Genomic DNA, 15,515 nt, shown 5'->3' with positions numbered 1-15,515 from the left:
GAATATTTTAATTAATTACCTGACAGCCTCCAAAGGGCTTCACTGCTCGCCAGCAACCCACCTGGGTGAAACTTGGAAGTGGGCAGACAGATGTCAGGATCCTGACCTGGTATCACTGTTAAAATTGCACCCAGGATCACCATGAGGATTCTTCCTCCTGTTCCCTCTTATACTGGAAGGGATGAAATCTGTTGCTGCAGTGATGCTGAATAACCCTATTCCCTCTCCACAAACATTTAGAAATCTTTGTTAATTAAAAGGTTGCAAACTGTGCGAGTGATTACAGTATCACCCAATAGATTAAAAGTTAACCAAGTTCAGAATAGCTCAGTGTGACTTTGTGCACGTGTTAAATGGCGATTGGGAAATTGCAACCTGTTTTACATCACTCCAAGTGACTTTGTACAAAGTCAAAATCTACCCACTTAAGTTTTATTATTTGCTTTGTAGATGTTGAAAATTGCTGCAAACCTTAATAATTAATGATGCCGCATTGCAAGAAACAGAAGTAAAAAAAATTGACTTCTATTTAAAAATCAGACTTTTGGTCTCCAGTTTACATTGTGAAGCTCTGATGGTATTAATTTGTGGCTCCTCATTACTCACTGACTGACAGAAAAATGTCTGTTTTACAGTTAAGCTCCCTCCTGGTTGCTGTGTGGTCTTTAGGAGCTACTTCATCTGTTCACTGTGATGGTGATGAATGTTGTGGCGGGACATGGAAATAGAGGAGCCTTTGTGTAATGGGTGCTCTGTTACCATTTTTCAATCCACATTTTTTGAGCTGGATTCAGTCATAATGGTTCTCCTTCATTACCGAGTTTGGATGGAGAGCCAGTTGAAACTCAAGGAAGGCAGGTGTCTCCATTTGTGTGGAATCTACTGCCATCTGACTTGCCATGCCAGTGGTTTGTACTGTTGCTTCCTCTGCAGTTGTATTGCCTCATCTCCATTCTCTGTGCCTAGTATATGCCTTTTGTTCCTTTGATTTCTCTCATGATCTTCCAATTAAGTAATTAGACTGAAACATATGCTTCTGTGCCAGGAAAAAGTGAAGCCGCCTTAGCTTCCCAATACCAAGTGTGAATAGCAAACATCTTCTCCTTGTCATTGCACTGACACTAACTATGCTATAATTAGGTACAATTAGCAGGGTGTTAGCTAAACATTGCAATTATACCAGATTCTCTGAGTTGTTTTTCTCAGCACCCACCTATTACAAATATAATATTTCAAACCACTTTATCCCAGTTCTTATAGCTCCAATGCCCAAGTCATTATAGGCGCCACAGGGCACCTGCATGGACAAGAAAGAGCTTCAGGTCTGAAATATTAACATCCTTTTTTACCTTTGCAAATGCTGTCTGGCTTCCTGAGCACTTCCAGCATTTTCTGTTTTTGTTCATCATGCCTTCAGCTACCTTGGCCCTAAGCCCTGAATTCCCTTCTTAAAACTTTCCACCTCTCTCCCTCTATTTCTTTAAGATGCTATTTAACACCTACCTCGTTGACCAAATATTTAGCCACGTGTCCTAATATCTCCTTGTATGGCCTAGTATCAAATTCTGTTTGATAACAGTCTTGTGTTTTCTTCGTTCTTTCATGGGATGTGGTGTCTATGGTAAAGCCAGCATTTGTTGCCCGTCCCTAGTTGCCCTTGAGAAGGTGGTGGTGAGCCAACTTGAACTGCTGCAGTCCAATTGGTACAGGTATTCCCAAAGTGCTAAAAGGAAGGGACTTCTAGGAATGACTTGGGGACATCTTACTACATTAAAGGTGTAAGTAGATGAAAACTTGTTGCTCTACACTTGTTGATTACTGGGTCCTATCAGTTTTCTCTTGTACACACAACTTATCGCTTCCTTGGTACAATGTTCTCTTTACGGTCTAGCTACATTGGAGGAACTCTCTCTGTTGAGTCATTTAGCTTGTTTATAGCCATTCATCTATGTTAACTTGATTATGACAAACTGATATTGCCAACATAAAGTGGCATTCTTTTATTATTGACAATGGATATGTATTACTTTAGGATATACTAACCAATGAACAGCGGCACGAGATGTATAAGAAATAAATATAAAGATTTAACACTCTTTTTACCAAGACCCTTTGATACTAAAACATTTTAGCAGTTATTTGAATGTCGAACAAAGGTTAATGATTCAGGACATATGACAAAACCATTATCATCATCCTTTCTTAACAGATGCTGTCTGGCTTGCTGAGTGTTTCACCATTTTCTGTTTGTATTTTAGATTTCCAGCATGTGCAGCATTCATTTTCTTATACCTTTCAAGCCTGACTCTGAATTCAGTTCAAACAGCTTCGAGGAAAGTCTTCTGTTCTTTGACTGTGAGTCTTGAGAGAAGTTAATTTGTGCAGTTGTTGAGGGACAAATACACTGCACTAAAACTGTTTGTATTCTAACGCAGTAGTAATGTGATAGCTGCACTCAGCGAGGCTATGAGAATGGTGAAGTAAATAGAAATGTCACACTGGTAGAAAAGAAAGAACTTGCAACTTGAAAGAACTTGAAAGAATATAGCACCCTTCATGGCATTAGGATGTTCCAAAATGTTTTAACATCTGTTGTTTGAGGGATAAATATTGTCTAGCCTGCTGGTAAGACTCCCCCTTTCTTCTTAAAGCCCTGACATGGGGCCTTTTATGTTCCCCTGCGAGGGCAGGCTTCGGCTTAACATCTCATTTGAATGATGGCACCTCTGACAATGCAGCACTCCCTCAGTATGGCACTGAAGTGTCAGACTAGATTGTGCCCTTAAAGCTTGAATCTATGACCTTCAAATTCAGAGGTGAGAGTGCTACCACCTGAGCCAAGTAGTGGCTTACAGCAATGACCATCAGAATCACAGACTTTTGAAGATGCTATTAAGCTGCTAAGCCGGGAGAGGAACAGCAGTGAGATGGTTTCAATTCTGAATATCACCAATAAGCGATGGGAGTGGAACTTCTAGTTGACCTTGGCACTGCCAGAGCACCAGAGCTCTGGATGGATCACTCAGTACCCTTCTGCATCGGCAGCCACACACATGCAAACAGGGGTCCTGCTTAAGAGGAGGAGGAGATCACCCATATAAGCCCAAGCATTAAAGAGAGTGCAGAAAACATTCATGAGAATAGAGAAACTTCAGTTATATGGATAACTGAATTGTTAGCTACGATTTGGATGAGGGAACCAAATGTAATATTTCCAAAACAAAAACAGAAACAGAAATACCTGGAAAAACTCAACAGGTCTGGCAGCATTGGCGGAGAAGAAAAGAGTTGACGTTTCGAGTCCTCATGACCCTTACACAGAACTAAGTAAAAATAGGAAAGGGGTGAAATATAAGCTGGTTTAAGGGAGGGGGGAGTTTTGTTGGGACAAGAAGCCAATAATAGGTAGAGATAACCAAAAGATGTCACAAACAAAAGGACAAAGAGGTGTTGAAGGTGGTGATATTATCTAAAGGAATGTGCTAATTAAGAGTAGAAAGCAGGAAAGACAAGGTACAGATAGCTCTAATGGGGGTGGGGTGAAGGAATGCTAAAAGGTAGAGATAAACAATGGGTGGAAATACATTTAAAAATAATGGAAATAGGTGGGAAAAGAAAAACCTATATAAATTAATCGAAAAATCAAAAAGGAGGGGGAAGAAACAGAAAGGGGGTGGGGATGGAGGAGAGAGTTCATGATCTAAAGTTGTTTAACTCAATATTCAGTCCGGAAGGCTGTAAAGTACCTAGTCGGAAGATGAGGTGCTGTTCCTCCAGTTTGCGTTGAGCTTCACTGGAACAATGCAGCAGGCCAAGGAGAGACATGTGGGCCTGAGAGCAGGGTGGAGTGTCGAAATGGCAAGTGACAGGGAGGTCTGGGTAATGCTTGCGGACAGACCGAAGGTGTTCTGCAAAGCAGTCACCCGTCTGCGTTTGGTCTCTCCAATGTAGAGGAAACTGCATTGGGAGCAGCGAATGCAGTAGACTAAGTTGAGGGAAGTTCAAGTGAAATGCTGCTTCACTTGAAAGGAGTGTTTGGGCCCTTGGACGGTGAGGAGAGAGGAAGTGAAGGGGCAGGTGTTGCATCTTCTAGGTGCATGGGAAGGTGCCGTGGGAGGGGGTTGAGGAGTAGTGGGTGATGGAGGAGTGGACCAGGGTGTCACGGAGGGAATGATCCCTACAGAATGCCGCCGGGGCGGGGGGTGAAGGGAAGATGTGTTTGGTGGTAGCATTATGCTGGAGTTGGCGGAAATGGCGGAGGATGATCCTTTGAATGCGGAGGCTGGTGGGATGATAAGTGAGGACAAGGGGGACCCTATCATGTTTCTGGGAGGGAAAGGAAGGTGTGAGGGCGGATGCGTGGGAGATGGGCTGGACACGGTTGAGGGCCCTGTCAACAACCGTGGGTGGAAAACCTCGGTTAAGGAAGAAGGAGGACATGTCAGAGGAACTGTTTTTGAAGGTAGCATCATCGGAACAGATGCGACGGAGGTGAAGGAACTGAGAGAATGGGATGGAGTCCTTACAGGAAGCGGGGTGTGAGGAGCTGTAGTCGAGGTAGCTGTGGGAGTCGGTAGGCTTGTAATGGATATTGGTGGACAGTCTATCACCAGAAATTGAGATAGAGAGGTCAAGGAAGGGAAGGGAAGTGTCAGAGATGGACCATGTGAAAATGATGGAGGGGTGGAGATTGGAAGCAAAATTAATAAATTTTTCCAGGTCCCGACGAGAGCATGATGCAGCACCGAAGTAATCATCGATTTACTGGAGAAAGAGTTGTGGAAGGGGGCCGGAGTAGGACTGGAACAAGGAATGTTCCACATACCCCATAAAGAGACAGGCATAGCTGGGGCCCATGCGGGTACCCATAGCCACACCTTTTATTTGGAGGAAGTGAGAGGAGTTGAAGGAGAAATTGTTCAGCGTGAGAACAAGTTCAGCCAGACGGAGGAGAGTAGTGGTGGATGGGGATTGTTCGGGCCTCTGTTCGAGGAAGAAGCTAAGGGCCCTCAGACCATTCTGGTGGGGGATGGAGGTGTAGAGGGATTGGACGTCCATGGTGGAGAGGAAGCGGTTGGGGCCAGGGAAGTGGAAATTGTTTATGTGACGTAAGGTGTCAGAGGAATAACGGATGTAGGTGGGAAGGGACTGGACAAGGGGAAAGAGAATGGAGTCAAGATAGCGAGAAATGAGTTCCGTGGGGAAGGAACAGGCTGACATGATCGGTCTGCCGGGACAGTCCTGTTTGTGGATTTTGAGTAGGAGGTAGAAGTGGGCCGTCCGAGGTTGGGCGACTATCAGGTTGGAAGCTGTGGAAGGAAGATCCCCAGAGGAGATGAGGTCAGTGACAGTCCTGGAAACAATGGCTTGATGTTCAGTGGTAGGGTCATGGTCCAGGGAGAGGTAGGAGGAAGTGTCTGCGAGTTGACGCTCAGCCTCCATGAGGTAGAGGCAATTAGCACATTCCTTTAGATAATATCACCACCTTCAACTCCTCTTTGTCCTTTTTTCTGTGACATCTTTTGGTTATCTCCACCTATTACTGGCTTTTTGTCCCAACAACCAACCTCCCCCCTCCTTTAAATCAGCTTATATTTCACCCCTTTCCTATTTTTACTTAGTTCCGTTGAAGGGTCATGAGGACTCGAAACGTCAACTGTGCTCTTCTCCGCCAATGCTGCCAGACCTGCTGAGTTTTTCCAGGTATTTCTGTTTCTGTTTTTGTCTTGGATTTCCAGCATCTGCAGTTCTTTGCTTTTATCTCTGTGTAATATTTCCAAGTTTGCTAACGACATGAAACTTGGCAGGAATGCAAGCAGTGAGGAGGGTGTTAAGAGGCTTCAAGGCAGTTTAAACAGGTTAAGTGAGTGGGCCAATACATGGCAGATACAGTGTAATGTGGATAAGTGTGAAGTTTGGTAGGAAAAACAGAATGGCAGAGTATTATTTAAATGGTAATAGATTGGGAAATGTTGATGTACAAAGGGACCTGGATGTCCTTGTACACCAATCACTGAAAGCAAGCCTGCAGGTGCAGCAAGCAGTTAAGAAGGCAAATGGTATGTTGGCCTTGATTGCAAGAGGATTTGAGTACAGGAGCAAGGATGTCTTCCTGCTGCTGTACAGGGCCTTGGTGAGACCACACCTGGAGTATTGTGTGCAGTTTAGTCTCCTTACCGAAGAAAGGATATACTTGCCATAGACGGAGTGCAGTGAAGGTTCACCGGACTAATTCCTGTGATGTCAGGATTGTCATATGAGGAGCAATTGGCCGACTAGGCCTATATTCACTGCAGTTTAGAAAAATGAGTGGGGGTCTCATTGAAACATATAAAATTCTGACAGGGATGGACAGATTGGAGGCAGAGATGATATTTCCTCTGGCTGCCGGAGTCGAGAACAAGGGGTCACAGTCTGAGGATAAGGGGGGGGGGGGCAATTAAGACTGAGATGAGGAGAAACCTCTTCATTCAGAGGGTAGCAAACCTGTGGAATTCTCTACCACAGAAGGTTGTGGAGTCCAAATCACTGTATATATTTAAGAAGGAAATAGATAGATTTATGGCCCTAATGGTGTCAAGGGGTATGGGGGGAGAGTGGGAGTATGGCGTTGAGATAGAAGATCAGCTATGATCATATTGAATGGCAGAGCAGGCCCGAAGGGCTGAATGACCTACTCCTCTCCTAGTTTCTATGTTTTCTATGTTTCTATGATAGATTGGAGAAGTTGGGGCTGTTCTCTTTGGAGCAGAGAAGATTAAGAGGAGATCTGATAGAGATTTTCAAAATCATGAGGGGTCAGGACAGAATGGATATGGAGAAACTGTTCCCATTGGCAGAAGGTGGGTTTAAGGTGATTGGCAGAAGAAGCAATGGTGATATAAGGAAAAACTATTTTACGCAGCACATTGTCCAGATCAGGATTGTTCTAACTGGTGTGATGGAGACAGATTCAATTGTGGCTTTCAAAAGTGAATTGAATCATTATCTGAAGTGATAAAAGTTGCTAGGCTACAGGGAAAAGACAGTGAGACTAGGTGAGTTGCTCTTTCAGAGGGCTGACATGGTCAAGACAGGCCAAATGGCCTCCTTCTGTGCTGGAACAATTCTATGATTTTATGATTCTATGAATTACCCATCAATGGAAACTTCCAAAATCAGACCACATGCACAGGGTCTTCCCCAGTCATGGGGCAATTCAGAGATGGAGGTCTTTGAAGGTATCACATATTTTAAGCAACTGGATTGCTTGACCAACCATGCTGTTAACATCAGTCTGATACTATTGTTGAGTTGTGGGGCACAAGGAGATTCATTCAATCAGTAAACTGATTTTGAAGTAATGTGGTTAGTTAATTGTTCTTCACTAGTTCTCTACTAGTTACCTGCAGATTGCACAAGGTGTAAGTCATCTGGGTGAAGTTAACCTGCTTGGCTTCACTGTTTGTACAGAGATTTTTCTCACTAATATCAATTGGTTATTTGGTAGTCAGAACTTAATTATTGCTGAAAAAAGCAACATGTCTAAACTTTTCACCTTGCATTCATCAAGCAAAAACACCAACCATAAAGTGTAAAACAACAATCTATACAGTATGTGAAAGGTATGCTGATTGGTTGGCAAGTGGCATTGCCATGGAGAATGCGCCACTGATGATGACCGAAAGTTAGCTGCCAAGCATTGTTCGAAATTTAAACTAGGCAGCTTGACCCTGATTGGTCAATGCATTGCCCTGAGGAATAGTCAGCGAATGGCTGTCACTTATTTTGTTTAGCTGATACAGGCGCAGTGTACATACATGTTCCTTCAGTCTGCCAAGAACAGGGCCCTATGTATCAATATATGTAGCTTCCAGTATTTGTGTATGTTCCTGCTCTGGTATGGCCACCACCATTTTCTTGGGGGCCTTTAGCATGGCAGCCCAGATGCCTTCCTATTTCAGGGGGAAGCCTGTTTGGATAATATATATTGCAGTCTTACATTAGCTATTGGAACTCTATGCAATTTTGAGGTACCAACAGATGGAGCAAAGACTGCATTTAGAGCAAGTACTGCATGTACTCCGATCTGGCATTGAGCATTAACTTTTTTTATTTGTTCATGGGATGTGGGCTGGCTGGGCCAGCATTTATTGCCCATCCCTTGTTGCCCTTGAGAAGGTGGTGCTGAGCTGCCTTCTTTAACCCCTGCCGGTCCATGTGCTGTAGGTACACACACAGTGCTGTTAGGGAGGGAGTTCTTGGATTTTGACCCAGTGGCAGTGAAGGAACAGTGATATATTTCCAAGCCAGGATGGTGAGTGATTGGAGGGAACTTCCGTGTGGTGGTGTTCCCGTGTGTCTGCTGCCCTTGTCCTTCTAGATGGCAATGGTTGTGTGTTTGGAAGGTGATGTCTAATGAGCCTTACTGAGTTCCTGCAGTGCATCTTGTAGATGGTACACACTGCAGCTACTGTGCATCAGTGGTGGAGAGAGTGAATGTTTGTGGATGGGGTGCCAATCAACTAGGCTGCCTGGTCCTGGATGGTGTCAAGTTTCTTGAGTGTTATTGAAGCTGCATTCATCCAGGCAAGTGGACAGTATTCCATCACACTCCTGGCTTGTACCTTCTACATGATGGATAGGCTTTGGGGAGTCAGGAAGTGAGTTACTTGTCGTAGGATTCATAAGACCATAAGATGTAGGAGCAGAAGTAGGCCATTTGACCCATCGAGTCTGCTCTGCCATTCAACGAGATCATGGTTGATCTGATAATCCTTAATTCCGCTTTCCTGCCTTTTCCCCATAACCCTTGATTCCTATACTGATTAAAAATCTGTTTATCTCAGCCTTGAATATATTTAATGACCCAGCCTCTACAGCCCTTTGCAGTAAAGAATTCCACAGATTCACTACCTCTGAGAGAAGTAATTCTCCTCATCTATGTCTTAAATGAGTGACCACTTACTCTGAGATTATGGCCTCTGGTCCTAGACCCTCCCACTAGGGAAACAACCTTTCAGCATCTACCCTGACAAGCTCCCTAAGAACCTTATATGTTTCAATAAGGTCCCCTCTCATTCTTCTAAACTCCAACGAGTACAGGCCCAACCCACTCAACCTGTCCTCATAAGAAAATCGCTCCATGCCTGGGATCAACCTAGTGAACCTTCTCTGGACTGCCTCCAATGCCAGCATACCTTTCTTTCGATAAGGGGATTAAAATTGTTCACAGTATTCTAGGTGTGGTCTAACTAATGCCTTGTATAGTTTTAGCAAGACTTCCCTATTTTTATACTCCATTCCCTTTGAAATAAAGACCAACATTCCATTTGCCCTCCCTATTACCCGCTGAACTTGTATGTTAGCTTTTTGCAATTCATGCATGAGGGCCCCAAAATCCTTCTGTGCTGTAGCTTTCTGCAGTCTTTCTCCATTTAAATGATATTCAACTCCTCTATTCTTCCTGCCAATGTGCATAACCTCACATTTTCCCACATTATATTCTATCTGCCAAGTTTTTGCCCACCACTTAACCTGTTTGTATCCCTTTGTAGATTATTTGTGTCATCCTCACCACTTGCCTTCCCACCTATTTTTGTGTCATCTGTAATCTTGGTGATAGTACATTCACTTCCTTCATCCACGTCATTAATATATATTGTAAATGATTGTGGCCCCAGCACTGATCCCTGTGGTACTCCACCAGTTACAGGTTGCCATCCTGAAAATGCCCCCCTTATCCCAACTTTCTGTCTTCCATTAGTTAGCCAATCCTTTATCCTTGTTAATATATGACCCCCAACACCATGGCCTCGTATCTTATTAAGTAGCCTCATGTGTGGTACCTTATCGAGCACCTTTTGGAATTCCTAACCTCTGGCTTCCTCATGTAGCCACAGTATTTATATGGCTAGTCCAGTTCAGTTTCTGGTCAATGGTAACCCCCAGGATGTTGATAGTGGGGGATTCAGCGATGGTAATGCCATTGAATGTCAAGGGGTGATGGTTAGATTTTCTCTTGTTGGAGATGGTCATTGTCTGGCACTTGTGTGGTATGAATGTTACTTGCCACTTGTCAGCCTGAGTTTGGATATTTTCCAGGCCTTGCTGCATTTGGACTTGGATTGCTTCAATATCTGAGGTGTCGCGAATGGTGCTGAACATTGTGCAATCGTCAGCGAACTTCTGACCGTATGTTGGAAGGAAGGTCATTGATGAAGCAGCTGAAGATGGTTGGGCTGAGGACACTACCCTGAGGAACTCCTGCAGTGATGTCCTGGAATTGAGATGATTGACCTTCAACAATCGCAACCATCTTCCGTTGTGCTAAGGTATGAATCTAACCAGCAGAATGTTTTCCCCCTGATTCCCATTGACTCCAGTTTTGCTAGGGCTCCTTGATGCCAACTCTGTCAAATGCTGCCTTGATCTCAAGGGCAGTCACTCTCACCTTACTTTTGGAGTTCAGCTGTTTTGCCCATGTTTGAACCAAGGCTGTAAAGAGGTCAGGAATTGAGAGGCCCTGGTAGAACTCAAACTGAGCATCAATGAGCAAGTTATTGCTAAGCAAGTGCCGCTTGATAGCACTGTTGATGACCTCTTCCATCACTTTACTGATGATTGAGAGTAGACTGATAGGGCGGGAATTGACCAGGTTGGATTTGTCCTGCTTTTTGTGGACAGGACATACCTGGACAATTTTTCACATTGCCTGGTAGATGCCAGTGTTGTAGCTGTACTGGAACAAATTGGCCAGGGGACCGGCTAGTTCTGGAGCATAAGTCTTAAGTACTATTGCCGGAATTTTGTCAGGGCCCATAGCCTTTACAGTATCCAGTGTCTTCAGCTATTTCTTGGTATCACATGGAGTGAATCGATTTGGTTGAAGATTGGCATCTGTGATGCTGGTGACCTCTGGAAGAGGCCAAGATGGATCGTCCACTTGGCACTTCTGGCTGAAGATTGTAGCAAATGCTTCAGGCTTGCCTTTTGCACTGATGTGCTAGGCTCCCCCATCATTGAGGATGGGGATATATATTTGGAGCCTGCTCCAGTGAGTTGTCTAATTGTCCACCACAAATCACGACTGGATATGGCAGGACTGTAGAACTTGGATCTGATTGGATCTGTGGAATTGCTTAGTTCTATCACTTGCTGCTTATGCTGGTTGGCACAAAAGTATTCCTGAGTTATAGCTTCATCAGGTTGAGACCTCATTTTTAGGTCTGCCCGGAGCTGCTCCTGGGCGTGTCCTCATGCACTCTTCATCCTGCTACAGTCCTTGAAGAAACTGCTGCAAGCCGCTCAGAAAAAAGTAGTTTAAACCCAGGAGAACACTTGCAAGTTCTGTCGAAGGGTCATGAGGACTCGAAACGTCAACTCTCCGCCCCCCACACACACACCTTAAACCAGCTTATATTTCAGCTCTTTCCTGGACTCGAACTCAAGTTCTGTCGAAGGGTCATGAGGACTCGAAACGTCAACTCTTTTCTTCTCCGCCGATGCTGCCAGACCTGCTGAGTTTTTCCAGGTAATTCTGTTTTTGTTTTGGATTTCCAGCATCCGCAGTTTTTTTGTTTTTATTTTTGAACACTTGCAATCCTATTTGGCAATGGAGCTGCCGGAATTGCTTCTACTCAGGCCAGTTAACCCTCTGAGAGCACCTACAATCCCTCCCATTAGAAAGCAACAAGGCAAGGCCTTCAAAATAGCTTGGAGCTCTTTGCCGGCAATTTGGGCTGGTGTCGGGTACATTCCTCCCACCAGGCACCAAAAGATCGCCCAAAGGGGAGGCTAGATAAGCAAATGAGAGAGAATGGAATTGGGTTGTGCTGACAAAGCTAGAGGCAGAAGGGTGGGAGTGCTGTGTAGCCTGCACTTATTCCCAAAGTGAGGCCTTGTAGTCGCCTTTTCACAGAGGTACGAGCAGAGACTAATGGTGTGCTGCTAGAATCCTACTGGTTGAAAGGCGATATTCTGCACATGCAGTTTGTTATCTGGCACTGTGGCTGCAATGCCGAGAATGATGTAAATTGAACAGCAGCCATGGGAACTCAGCAAGTAGGAGCTGAACCAACCCCGATTTCAAATGCCAAGGTAAACGCTACTTCAAAGCTAATGTCCTCCCACTAGATATTTTGGACAGATATCTGTGACGTCAGAACAGGTTGGGTAGCCCAGTCTATTTTTAATAATGATGTCACTCACAGGGTGGTGTAGAACGAAACTGAGCACACAAAATATCTCATCAGCCCGGCTTTTGTCGGGATTCCAGCTTTTCTCCTGCGGGGCTTGTAATTCACAGCAATGAAGCAACCACTCAAAACTTAGCCAGATGCTTACATAATCTAACAGGCGAATGTTACAGTAAACTCACAGAGATGATAAGTTGTTATAGCATGGACCAAGACCAACTTTACGGTTCATATAATCCCCAGAGTCCGATCTTAAGGCATAAAGGTACTACAAACTGATTATAAAAGTATTAATATGACTTTGTGAAACACCCCTTCTGTTCATTATGAAAAAAGTCTCCTGAGGATGACTTTGATTTAGCTCAGCATTCAGCGGAGAGGAAGTGAGTTTGCATCACTTTCTATTCAGGAAGTAGAGATACCATATCAATTCTTCATGGAGCCTCTCTGCTTTAGGTGTCTTAAAAGAAATATCTTCTCGTACTATTCTGTTGACAGAGACCTCTGGTAATCATCCAGAATTCACGCATTGGACAGGCTGTGGATAGATCCTAGCCAAACATAACTGGGCTGACGGAAGAAGGGTTGTACTGCTTAATATAGTGAAGGTGTTCATTTGTCACATGTTGATTTATTTCTGAAGATGGGCGTTTCTTTTGAATCAATGACTAACAAGTTTGAAGAAGAAATCCGTGGGTTGAATAAGGAACTGTAAATATGTCAAGGCTGCAGAGGGTGCCGCATTGGTTAGAGGCATAACAAATCTAGTGAGTCACATTAGCCATTTTTAGGACAAACCTCCACAGGCTATGTGATAATCTCCAGCCTGAGTGCTCAGTAACTTGTTCTGGAGTTCCACCTTCATCAATATTTGCATGCAACTTGTTTACATCTTTTGGCAGCTTGCTGAGTAACTGAAAATATGCTGAATTCAGCATCCCATAGATTCTAGTCTGTAACATGTGTGCTTTTACCTCGCTGTCCTGTGATGGCTTCACCCACCCTTGCATTTCTTCCTGGCTGTACAGCAAAAGCAGCCTAAGCAAGTCAAAGTGCAGTCAGCAGGACTGCAAGATGGGTGGCAATGAATTGGCCACCCATTTTACATCCCAATTGAATGTCATTGATATTGATTTCAATGAAGAGGAAAATCAATCTGGGTTTTTTCTACCTGTCCCCGGTGTTGCGAAGGATGGGTCTGGCCACGCTGCCGTGGAACGCTCCAAGTAGCTGGACCGTGCCATACCACCTGTCCCTGGTGGAAAAATTTATGCAGAGAAACACCTTTGACCACAAGTCCATCAGGCAGTGGTCGGCACGTAACGTCTTAGAGGCCCTGAGGGAAAAGGAGAGGGTGGATCCTGTGGGATGGTTCCCCGAGCAGACTGTCAAAGTCATTTGGCAGAATGCCTCGTCGCCAGAACTTTCCAACAAGCACCAAGACGTAGCTTGGCTGGTGGTGAGAAAGGTCCTCCCTGTCAGATCCTTCCTACACACCAGGAGTTTCACCCCCTCTGCATGTTGCCCTCGAGGTGGCTGTGGTGGGGAAGAGACCGTTGTTCACCTCCTTGTGGATTGTGCCTTTGCAAAGAAGGTCTGGAGAGAAATGCAGCGGTTTTATCGAGGTTCATCCCGAGCAGTTCTGTGACACAGGACTCTATGCTTTACAGGCTGTTCCCAGGGACACACACTGAGACAAACATCAACTGCAGCTGGAGGATCATCAACTCGATGAAAGATGCTCTTTGGTCTGCCCGAAACTTGTTGGTCTTCCAGCGCAAAGAGTTGTCCCCGACCGAGTGTTGCAGACTGGCACATTCCACCACTTGCTGAGGGACGCACTAAAGCTTGGGGCAGCCGCTGCAAAGACACAATGGGGAAAGGTCGCTGTCTAAGACCTTTCTGCCACAGTGCACCGAGGGGCTGGGAACTGTTGAGAGCCCCACGGGCTGTACAGCTCAAAATGAATGCCTGCATTGAATACTAATTGTATTATAAATGTATTGAAGCACCTCAGAGTGATGTATGTCGATAACTCCAATACCATTGTCTGACTGTCTGTAATGACCATATTGAAATGACTGTAATATTCATTGATTGTATTGATGCACCTCGTGACCCATGTGTAAAAGTGGAACCTGATTGTACTTTTTGTGATGGCGATTTTGAAATTATTTGTAATGTTCTTCCAGATATTTTATGAATAAAGTATATTTTTCAAAAAAGAAATCTGGGTTTAAAACTGACAGTTTCTCTGAAAACCAATGTCACCCCTCAGCAACTTTTCTCCTTGTTTTTCCCTAACATGGGAACATCAGCAGATTGCAGTGAGGTGACATTAAGTTCATCTCATCCAAAAAAACTGCACCCGGCATCCCTGAGATTGAAGTTAGAATGTCCCGTTTGATCACAATATATTCCCACTGCATGAACCAATCAATGCCTCCCATATTGTCTTTATTATGCAAAACAGCTGGATAGTGAGTGGAAACAACATAGGTAAATCCTTTACCAAAAACAGAAAATGCTGGAAAAACTCAGGTCTAACAACATCTGTGGAGAGAAAAACAGAGTTAACGTTTTGAGTCTGTATGACTCTTCTTCAGAACTCTTCTGAAAGACTTCTTCAGTTAAATCCTTTCTTTGATTGTCTCTCATTTGTTAGTAGCTAAGGTGTCAGCTGTAGCACTCTCTCCTCTGTGTCAGATGGCTGTGTATTCAAAGATAGAGGAATTATTTCTGGTGCCATGGCCAATATTCATCCCTCCAGCAACATCAATAAAAATAGATTATGTGATCCTTATTACATCACTGTTTGTGGGATCATTCTGTGCATACATTGGCAGCCATATTTCTTACAACTCAACAGCGACTACACTTCAAACGTATTTCATTAACTGTAAAGTGCCTTGGGATGTTAGAGGTCATGAAAGATGCTATATAAATGCAAGTGTCTCATTCTTTAGTATTTAAACTTCATTTACTCAGGCCAGCAATATATAATTTAGCCACACGTTTTCCCAGTCAGCTTCAGGAATACGCAGAGCTTCAATAGTGGATCTATTCATCAGATTAAGAATTTCCATCTGAATTATGAATCTATTTTTCTGTTTTTCAGTGTTGACGAACTATATTTTCATTTCTGGCATGTTTTGTGTTGTATTAAATAAGGTGTGGTTTGTTAAATAAATAATAGAAAGACTTGTATTTATAAAGGGCTGTGCACAACCTCAGGAGACAGCAAAGCACTTTACATTCAATAAAGTGTAATCATTATTGTAATTTAAGAAAAACAATAGCCAATTTGCACACAGCAGGATCCCACAAACAAGCAAACAG

This window comes from Carcharodon carcharias, chromosome 22 (assembly GCF_017639515.1).
Source record: "Carcharodon carcharias isolate sCarCar2 chromosome 22, sCarCar2.pri, whole genome shotgun sequence".
NCBI lineage: Eukaryota > Metazoa > Chordata > Chondrichthyes > Lamniformes > Lamnidae > Carcharodon > Carcharodon carcharias.
This window is presented reverse-complemented; position numbering follows the sequence as displayed.